This window comes from Sinocyclocheilus anshuiensis, unplaced genomic scaffold (genome assembly GCF_001515605.1).
Source record: "Sinocyclocheilus anshuiensis isolate Anshui unplaced genomic scaffold, SAMN03320099.WGS_v1.1 scaffold1165, whole genome shotgun sequence".
Taxonomy (NCBI): domain Eukaryota; kingdom Metazoa; phylum Chordata; class Actinopteri; order Cypriniformes; family Cyprinidae; genus Sinocyclocheilus; species Sinocyclocheilus anshuiensis.
In genome coordinates this window covers 447,798-459,238 of record NW_015554150.1, presented here as the reverse complement: position 1 = coordinate 459,238, position 11,441 = coordinate 447,798, and the positions used below count along the sequence as shown (strand labels likewise).

General features: G+C 39.6%; 1 protein-coding gene across 1 annotated transcript in view; it reads left to right on the top strand.

The window, feature by feature from the left end:
- Window positions 1-7,318, top strand: part of LOC107670663 (TBC1 domain family member 16-like) — a 12,367-nt gene extending 5,049 nt beyond the window's left edge. Inside the window, exon 3 of the transcript XR_001632110.1 lies at window positions 7,126-7,318. The gene's annotated coding sequence lies outside the window, so the exon portion shown is untranslated. The remainder of the gene's footprint in view (window positions 1-7,125) is intronic.
- The last annotated feature ends 4,123 nt before the right edge of the window (window positions 7,319-11,441 follow it).

Sequence of the window (11,441 nt, the reverse complement as noted above, 5' to 3'; positions counted from 1 at the left end):
TGCTTGAAGTCCAGTGTTAAGTTTCCACAGTCTGTGATGATTTGGGGTGCAATGTCATCTGCTGGTGTTGGTCCATTGTGTTTTTTGAAAACCAACGTCACTGCACCCGTTTACCAAAAAATTTTGGAGCACTTCATGCTTCCTTCTGCTGACCAGCTTTTTGAAGATGCTGATTTCATTTTCCAGCAGGATTTGGCACCTGCCCACACTGCCAAAAGCACCAAAAGTTGGTTAAATGACCATGGTGTTGGTGTGCTTGACTGGCCAGCAAACTCACCAGATTTTGTCTTATATATATATTAGTGTTTTATTTTAGTTTAATTTTTATTTCAGTTTTATTTTTAGTTATTTTAGTACATGAAGTTAAACTAAACGAAAAAGAAATGTTTTCTCGGAAATTAGGTAAACTAAAATAAGTTTAAAATTAGTTTATTTGTTTATTTTACAATACATTGAATATGACTATCATGTGTATTAATACAAATTAATGTGTGCATAATCACAGTATAGGTTCATCACAACTTGTTCTTAAACATCAAGAACAGAAACAAACTTGCTATGTCTTAAAGCAAAGGATAAAATTCATTGATATGATGAGCTCTGTTGTTCACGTTTAGAGGATTAGAAAAGAATACATTTAATTATTCAGCAGTACAGGCCTTGAAATAAATCCTGAGCATTCATGAATTTCAATAAACAAGAATTAAGCTCAACAGCAGAGAGACGTATCAAATCTTTATGAGATTTAAGCTGGAGAATGTTCCCAGTGGTGCTGGTGTGTTTCCAGCTGCTTATTTCCTTGGCGACGGATTCCAGGGAGCCACTTTTAACTCCCAGATCAACTCAAGTCAGATAAACAAGAGCACTTCAGCGGTTAAAGTGCCCTGTAAATGCCGAGACACACCCAAACATACCCCCTTTTTTATATATTATGATAGTGCAGCAATATTTCCTGAATTTCTCCACTGAGATCGATTACAAAAATATTAGAATATATTTGACTAAATAATCTCAATGTTCCAGTTGAATGTTATTAATTGTTCTTCTGACCTTTCATAACCCTTCTTCTTCACCTCTCCGCTCAATCTGAACCCCTGTTAATCAATTAGTATTGACTGATCAGATCTTGATCAGCTGTCAGCAGGAAGGTCATATTTTTATTTATTCAATTATAGGACTTTGGCAGCAATTATGGCTCGAATTCATCTATCTGATTTGCACAAGTACATTTGTGCTGTTTATCAATTCTATTTTGTCAGGTTGGATGGGGAACATCTGTGAGCTGTGATCTTCATGTATATGTTTTAGGTCGTTCACTTATGCTATACAGGCAATCGCAACTGATGTGTTATGAAGAGTGGAGGTTTTCTCTGTTTCTTGCTGAGCGTATAATAATGAATCATATGCACAGATGTTATCAAGGATTATTCACTGAACTCTTGCACAGATCTCTGTAGGATACCCGCCCACACAAGGGATAGAAGGAACCATGTTGATTTATTTGTTTAATTTTTTGCTTTTGTAATCTGCCTGGGTCTGGACTGAGAAAGGAGTTTAGAAAGCAGCTTTTAAGAATCCAGCCTAATGACTTTAAACTGTAATTAAGGTCCACTTAAATGATCCTCTTATTCTGTCCTACTACAAATAATTTTGTAATATGCCAATACTGTGCTAATACAATCCATGACTTCACTGGAACTCTGAATCGGTAATTCTCAGGAAATGGAATGTTTTGTGTAAGGAAACTATTATTTTAAGGAAAGGTTACTGCTGATTTTGTCATCCCCAAAGTACATCACAAATAATTATTTTTCCATGGAAATTCTTAAACTATAACACCCAGTCTCGCAAATTGCCTTTAGGTATTTATTCTTAACACTAAGGCAAATCATAAAGCACTATACAGTACATTATTTAAACTCAATCAACATTTTTTTAGGATTTATAATTATAGTGTGATTAATATATTATATTTCATTTTCAGTGTGCCTAGTAATAAATCACACTCATATAACTGAAACAAATATGAATAGCCAAGGACATTTCTCTTTTAGAATATGTCATGCCTCGCCTGTTATATTCTGAATGTTTTAAGTTTCAAATTTAGGTTTAGACAATGAAATAGGGAAATACTAAGAAGTACAAAGAAAAACTCTGTTTCAACCATGTGGTCAAAATTTGCCATGATGTCACTGTAAAAGTCACTGTGAATTTAAATATGGTGTCACTACACAGAACAGAAAGTTAAACAGAAAGTACATACACAAATGTTTAAATTTTTTTTGTCTTTACATACGTAATATTTATATGATGGTAATGGGAGTTGTTTCATTCATACACCTACTGTTCATACACAAACTGACATGATTCTGTGAGTCATAATCCTCTGTACTCATCATGGGGGTTTCCACCGTAATAAGAGCCTCTCACAGGGAATCCTTTCTTTCGGAAAAATACCTCCACTCAGAGTCACCCTGTCCTCTCTGTCTGGAACCAGTCTGAAATCCCTCTATGTCAGATAGGATACCAGCCACTCGTGAATGTAATGCTGTGCCAGTGTAGAGCAGAGCAGGATCATAAAAACTCCTTCAGAGGGACGTGAGCATGACTGTAGGTGTTTTTGGGGGTTGATACAGTGGGAATCTGAGGTAAAATAAGTCATTTGAAACACTGGATGAGCTGGCATTCACTGCGTGGAGCACCTAAAGGTTCACTCGTTTAGCTGTATTTGTGAAAATCAAAATAAGCCTATTTTTCTCTTCATTTGAACATATCTATTGTTTTATCCAGTACTAGGGAATAGCTAACTAAAAGTAGCCTACAGATTAGGCTATACTTAAAACACTTTGTGTACTAACAAACTACTACTTTCAACGATTTAAACAGTGAATTGGTTCGTCCTAAACGGCTCTTTCTTGCTTGTATGTAGTGCTGAAAAGTTGGAAGTTCTTGTTCTATTTTATGAAGTGCTGGAAAGTACACATTATTTTGCTGAATCCGTTCGATCGTCTCTAGGTTATATATATAACCATGGTTCCCCGAGGGAACGAGATGCTGTGTCTGAACGCTTTGGGAACACCTCTGCGTGACCATGCTCTGAAACATGTGTGAAATCAGTCCAATGGAATGGCAAGACATCATGGGCGGGATGACGTAGCGACCAGGAAGCTTAAAAGCACATGCGGTGGAGACAACCTTAGCTTCTGATTAGTGAAGGAAACGATTGCAGGGATGCAGGAAGTATGGCAACGTTACGCAGCATCTTGTTCCCTCTGGGAACCATGGTTACATACGTAACCTAGAGACGTTCCCCTTAAGGAACTCGTGCTGAGTCAGAATGTTTTGGGAACGAGAATACCCACTCTGCCATGCTTACATATCCCTGCCTAGTGTGGAACACTACACAGCTAGGACGGGAGAACAGAGGAGCCATGCGTGGCACCCATGTCGAGCTTGTCAAACCTGACAAATATAAGCGGGGTGGACCAGCCCGCAGCGTTACAGATGTTGTGCATAGACACTCCAGAGAGAAAGGACTTGGAGGCCGCCACACTTCTAGTAGAGAGCTCTCTGACCCCAAAAGATGAAGGGAGGTCAGAGGACTCATAGGTCAAAGATATTGCATCCACAATACACCAACTTAAGGTCTGCTTGGTCACCGGGAGACTCTTGGGCGAACCAAAGCAAACAAATAATTGGTCAGATTTCCTCCACAGGGAAGCTCTGTGGACATAAGTATCCAGTGCTCTGACTGGACAGACAAGATGAAGCTTTTCCTGGTCTGGGTCCCTAAAGGGAAGAGGACAGAAAGCCTGCAGCACAACTGGCCATGGAATTACTGTGGGAACCTTAGGCACATAACCTGGCCTAAGGTATAGGAATGCCTTAGCCATACCAGGCTCAAACTCCAGAAAGGAAGGGGCCACAGAGAGGGCCTGAAGGTCACCAACTCTCTTAAGGCAAGAGATGGCCAGTAGGAAAGCAGTCTTAACTGTGAGGAAACTCTCCGGAACCTCCTCAAGGGGTTCAACTTGGAGGCCGCCACACTTCTAGTAGAGAGCTCTCTGACCCCAAAAGATGAAGGGAGGTCAGAGGACTCATAGGTCAAAGATATTGCATCCACAATACACCAACTTAAGGTCTGCTTGGTCACCGGGAGACTCTTGGGCGAACCAAAGCAAACAAATAATTGGTCAGATTTCCTCCACAGGGAAGCTCTGTGGACATAAGTATCCAGTGCTCTGACTGGACAGACAAGATGAAGCTTTTCCTGGTCTGGGTCCCTAAAGGGAGGAGGACAGAAAGCCTGCAGCACAACTGGCCATGGAATTACTGTGGGAACCTTAGGCACATAACCTGGCCTAAGGTATAGGAATGCCTTAGCCATACCAGGCTCAAACTCCAGAAAGGAAGGGGCCACAGAGAGGGCCTGGAGGTCACCAACTCTCTTAAGGCAAGAGATGGCCAGTAGGAAAGCAGTCTTAACTGTGAGGAAACTCTCCAGAACCTCCTCAAGGGGTTCAAAGGGAGGCTTACAGAGAGCTTCTAAGACCACGGCCAAATCCCAGGATGGGACTCTAGAGCGTGAAGCAGGCCTCAACCTCAAGGCGCCATGGAGAAAACGTGTAACCAACGGGTTTCTCCCCAATGTCTGACCACCCAGAGGGGCGTGGTAAGCAGCTATGGCCGCCACATACACCTTCAGGGTGGAGAGGGCTAACCCTGCAAAAAAACGTTCCTGCAGGAACTCCAGCACTGAACCAACAGGGCAGTTGACTGGGTCCAGCTGACGGTTGCCGCACCAAGAAGGTCGTTAGCGTTACGCGACGACAAAGAGCCCCTAACATCGGGCCTTGAACCAGGAACCAACGTTTCTTCCACATGTCTAAGGCACGTAAGCATTGCCGCGTGACCTTGATCATGCAAAGCGGGTTGCCCCTCGGAGAAAACCCCTTGGTTCTGAGCAACCACTGCAACACCAGGGCCTTGAGGGACAATGCTGACTCGGGAGACAGATAGCTCGCAAGTGTCTGCTGTACTCGAGGCATCGCCCCATAGCCGTGCTCCCACCGCCCCATAATGTTTGAATAATTCATCACCGTAAGGCTGAAGATGTGAGCTGAAAAAGGTTTCCCCCATGATCTAGACACCTTGGTGTGAAAATCGAGGAAAAACAAAAGGCCCCGGCATGGAGGTAGTGACTTAGAACGCAGGAAGCGTTTGTCCAACTTATTCTTAGGATGCTCATCCTGCTTCTCAGCGGGCCAGTCAATGTTAAGCTTGGCCACCGCCCGAGTCACTACCTCCAGCAGCTCCTCATACTGGATGGACTGAGGTAGCGAGTCCACAGTCTCATCCTCGTCGATGCCCACCACATCAGCCTCCTAAGATGAAGACAGGTGGAGCATTGAGCCCTCTCCCAAAGGGGAAGAAACCGATTTGCGTGCTTCTGATCCCTGAGAGAGAGCGCTAGATCTGGTGGGTGAGGGCAAAAAAGGGACAAGCCCATCCATCTCCAACCCCTCCACCAGATCCATTTGCAATCCCCACGACTGCAGCCGTGCACTCTACCTTGGTAGACGACCTCCTCGAAGAGTGTCCGGCGGGAGCAGAGTGTACGTAGCGAGAGCCACTCATAATGTGGACAGTCAACCCCCTGGAGAGCTGACTGAGTGTGCTCCGCTCCCAGACAAGCAACGCAAAGATCATGTGTATAACTGCCCGTAATGAAGCGCGGGCAGGAAGGAGCACACAATCTAAAATGTTGCTTGTCACTCTTCTTAACACACATCATCAGAATGTGATGATGTGCACAACACACACACACGCTCTCTCAAGAGAGACAGAGAAACTAACTAAGAGCTAACTGAAGAAGCAGAAGCTAACACTGTTTCCACCGCACGTGCTTTTAAGCTTCCTGGTCAATACGTCGTCCCGCCCATGACGTATTGCCATGCCATCCCAAAGTATACTTCACTTTTTACACGTACGCGAGGGTCAGCGTACAGTGCGCGTGACACGAATTTCGTCATCAGAATAGTACGTGCGTACTGTACTGTACATAACTTTAATGTAATGCCTGAAATTTCAAATCATTCCAGTAAATCGGTACGTCCTAAATGATTCTTTTTCTTTCATATGTAGCATTGGAAAGTCTAAGTCACTCTAATAAATGGATTCGCACTAAACGATCTAGTAAATCTGTTCGTTCAAAATGATTCTTTCTCTTTCATGGCAGATCTGTTTTTTTCTAGTAAATCGTTTACTCCTCTCGCTCTCATAAGAGCTGGATGTCTGATTCATTCTAGTGAATCAGTTTGTCCTAAACGGTCCTCTCTCTGTACCGATGGAAAGTCCAACTCATTCTAGTGAATCGGTTCATTCAGACTGTTCTTGCAAATGAACAGATTCAAGAAAGATTCGCCGACGTCCCTACGTGGCATTGTAGATCTTTTTTTTATAGCAAATATGTAATTCATCACATCATTCATCAATGTCTTTGGCTCAGTTATATGAATTATAATTGCATTTAAAGAAAATGTATCAGTTTGCAATAGTTTTCTTTCTTTCTCTCTCTCTTGCAAAAAAAAACTATTTAGCTACAGTCAAAATAAATTATTTATGACTAGAAGAATACATTAGAAGAATCATTTATTACATTTGTTCAAATAATGACATCTTAAAAAGTACTACTTATGGAAAGAACCTGTATGATTACAGTAAAACATTTTTCATCAAATTAATTTTTTTCCTCCAAATTCTTAGAACTCGCTTCTGTGCAAAAGTGCATTTTTGGAAAAAAATAACTTAATGTTTTTGGAATTTTGGACTTTACTTTACTTTTGGATTTGATTTAGAAGACCCTGTTTTTTCTTTTTGGAAACTCATTAGGTTTTCATTATGTTCACATACTTTTTCCATTGTTTGAAAAACAATATATAGGCCTATATATAGAGAGAGCGAGAGGGAGAGAGAGAGAAGTTTAGGTCCCATTTTAGGAGCTAAAAATTCTAATCATTACTTATGTTTCAGACATCTTTTCATGCATTATAGGGGCTTCTGTTCATCCATTCATTTATGTTTTTCCCTGCTTCATTCTCTTTCCTCTTTCATCCCTATGTCTAGCCATCAGAGCACGTGCCAGCGTTGCCATTGGCAACCACAACTAAACAGATGCGGCGAGTGGGACGACAACACCTGGAACTCATTTCTGATCATCAAAGGAGGATGCAAAGGGATGCTGGTATCCCAGCTGAGTCGTGACTTCAGCCACACTATCATTACAGGACTGCCAGTGACCAAAAGTTCTCATATAGAGAACTGTTTTCAGTCTTTTGGAATGCTGTCTGGAGTGTTTAGGATGTTTTACAGCAACATCATGTGCACCTGGTCTCGTGAAATATTTCTTTGACCACTATACAGCCTTGAAAAGCAATTACCAGGAGTAATGATTCCCATGAGGATCATCACATGGTACAATCATTTGGTTCTTACAGTGACATGCTGTACTCCATTTAAAACTGTTTTAGAAAGCATCTTTATTTGATAAATATTTATGCATGCTGATGTTATGAATTATTACATATTTGTGAATGTTTTTAATGTCTCTTATGCTAAGGCTGCATTCATTTAATGAAAAATATAATAAAAAAATATTGTGAAATATTATTGCAATTTAAATTAACTGTTTTGTTTTATTTTAATATATTTTATAATGTAATTCAAATGTAATTAAAATTCAGCTTTGCCATGCCAGGAATAAATGACATTTTAAAATATATTAAAATAGAAATCAGTCATTTTAAATTGTAAAAATGAAAATATATATTACAGTATTTCTGTTTTTACTGTATTTCTGATCAAATAAATGCCCTAGTTAGCATAAGCATAAGAATATTTATTTTAAAAAATCATGATTTCAATTAAAAATAAAATAAACTTTTTAAACTGTGTTTATACATACAACATATATTTAATTTATATATATTTAATTTTCATTAAATATTATATAGAAAATTATAGATAATATTTAATATATTAATATTATATTTATATATAGAAAATTATATATTTAATTTTCATCATATATAATTACATTATATATATATATAATTTAATTGGAATTAGCCATTCATGTAAAAATATATAATTTACATTTTTTCTGAAAATATTTTATATCTACTTTTGTTTTCATTTTAAAGCAAATGCTAAATAATAAGGATGAATAAAAATAACAAATCATTTGATAGACATATTTATATATTTAAATTTCAAAATCTCACTTTTACTTTTTATTTGGCAGTCCACCTCATGTGACTCAGCAGTAAAGCTGTAATGTGCAATTGTGAGTCAGTTATTCCAAAGTGAAACTCTGTTCTGTTCTGGTACGCGAGTCTGTTTGTTGCTTGTAAAGCGCAGGTGTTGGATGGGACAGAACGCGGGAAACACACCTCACTTTACATTCTCCGCTCAAGGACATGCTGATAACGGCCCACAGCAATGTTCGCATGTGTGTGTGTGTGTGTGTGTGTGTGTGTGTCTCCACCCTGCAGATGAGCATATCCTCACTCTCTCTAAAATGATAGAATCTGGCTAAATCACGTATTAGCCTAATGGTGTTAATTCGCTTGTAAATGAGCATTGGGTCTGCTGTAATGTCAAACACACAGTGACAAGGTGAGACTGACAGGCCTCTTAACACTTCACATGGCTTTTAACAGCATCCTCTCTTAATGCATGATGTGTGTTATAAGGAGGTTTGATGTTCATAAGGATTTTGCTGCAAAGTGTGTGTGAGGAAGAGAGAGAGTCGCTCATGTGCCGCACTGCCATTAACCTGTACCTCTTCCTCATTAGTGCTGTATCTCTGTTGCCATGGTGGTCTATTAGAGGGCTCAGATTAAAGCATCATTTGCATGTGAATGCGACTGTGTGTGTGTTTGTGTGTGTGATTAGGGGGTGGGTATTTTCAAGGGTAGAATTGGGGCACAAGTAGCTTACAGTCTCGATGTTGTGTTAATAGAAAACAATTGACAGTGACGGCGACTTTTGATAGCACAAACCCCATAAATATGAGGAATGTACAGTGAGGCCAAAGAAATGTCTGAAGGTCATTGCTTTAGATGTCAAAACAAGTGGCAACAAACACTGCAGGATCTTTCTTCAAAACTTAAATTTTTGCTCTGTTTTGGTCATTCTTAGTGGATGTATAAAGTCAGTCCACCTCAAGCTGTGTTATTTTAGTATCACTAAACATTTTCAATTTTGTTGTGTGTTTTTGTCATTTTTTAGTTATTGATTTATATTTTAGATCTGTATATGTTTTATTCATTTCTGTCAGGACCACTATCGTCAAAGATGCCAAGCCTAGCATGGATGAGAGCAGGGAGAGCAGCGATAACCCCCCAGGGTAAACAGAACAGAACCAACATAAATGTATTGCAGATATCGTTAAGGTTCAATAATTTTATGTACACATTTTAAAATTAGTCTGATTCAAAGGAGAATCAGAAGGCTGAATCCTGACTGACAGAGGAGGAGCTGGGGATGGAGGAGGGTAATTAGCTATTGAGCAATGTGAAAACTGCTGATAATGCTGAGGGACCTTATATATGAATGTTTAGATAGGTGTCGTATTCCCATAGGTTGATGGGGATCAGCTGAGAGTCAGCTGATGCGAGCTTGACTAACGTGACCTGCCAGAACTAACGCTGCGCTAGATTTTTATCAGTTTGAGTTATTTTACTACATCAGGTTAAACTAAATAAAAATGAAAAATGTTTCCTGTGCAACTAGCTTAAATTAAAAGAAGTTTAAGTTTTTGTATATTTTATCTTAATGTTTATTTTATTTCAAGTAACATGTTTTTAGTTTTAGTTAACTATAATGTCCTACAAGAATACAGTACACTGTTAAAAGAGTTATTTCTACCTGATTTAACCACCCATAAAAAAATTGTTGTTTGTTTGTTCATAAATTAATCTATATAAGTTGATTCAGTGATGTTAAATAATATTTTTGATTTGAATCAAAGCACTTCATTTAGTTCCTACCTTTTTCAGTGTAACCACAGTTGTAGTTTATCATATTAACTGTTCTACTAAAGTTTCACTACCAAAAAAGACCTTTTTGTCTTCATTTTGAACAGTATCTATATTGTTTTATCATTCCAACCCCAACAATTATCTAATGCATAGCTATAAACCTAATCGAACACACCTGCACCAGCTAATCAAGCTCTTCGGGATCACTTAAAAAATCACAAGCCAGGTGAGCTGAAAAATGTTAGAAAACAAATTTGCTGGACAGTGGGTCCCCAAAAGCATGGTTGTCTTCAATGGGCAACCTAGGCTTTAATGCAATGAAATTAGCCAGGTGAGCTGAAAAATGTTAGAAAACAAATTTGCTGGACAGTGGGTCCCCAAAAGCATGGTTGAAGACCTAGGCTTTAATGCAATGAAATCATTGATGTATATATTGAGATATGTTGAAAGTGTATATATTGGTAAGTCTTTTTACATTCAGCATTTTTTTATTTGGAAAGTGATGCACCTGCAGTTTGGCCTCTATGTATTGAGAGTTGTGCGGTGGACAGCTGACCCCCTGCATACAGCTGTTTGGCTGCTGCTTACCTCTTGCATTTGTTTCATATCAATATATGTTTGTGTAAGTGAGTATGTGAGTGTGTTGGACATAATAACGTACCCTGGGAATAAAAGCACAAACAGTCATTTCTTCAGCTAAAAACACATGCACACGCACAGCCTGCGTTCACACAGTCATTGTATTTAATATCAATTTTAGTTCATAAACCGTCCCGTTCACAGAACAACTTACCATTCATAAGTGTGTAAATGCAGGACACTTGAAACACAAGTTCATGTGAAAAACATAAACTTTAAAACTGCAGGTTTGTGGAGTAGATTGTATATTTTTACATATTTTATTTATATTTTTTTAATATTTAAACACACACACACACACACACACTATATGTATGTGTATATACTAATATATATATATATATATATATTGTAATGGGGTGAAGAATCACACGACAAGTAATCTCAATCAATACACCGGAGGGTGGATTTATTGGGGTGATGGGTGTTAGTGAGAAAGGTCCAGGTAGGTGCTCCGGTGCCGTGAGTGCTCTCTTCCGTCTTCCCAGTGCAGAGGGTCCGTGCAGTGCTCCTGTGGGGCTGGTCGGTCGCACGCTGCTTTCTGTGGGGAAAATGAGAGGGCGAGTTAGTGCTCAGTCTCATGGAGGAATCTCCTAGATGGCAGGGTTTGCGTGGCTTATGTAGCCGCCGCCTGATGAGGTGCAGAGCAGAGAACACATCCGAGAACTGACCGACCAGGTGCTGCAGCTCCCTCTTCTGGGCAGCCGAGAGGTGGGGGTTGACGTCAACAACCACGGGATCAGAGATGGCGAGGGCCGC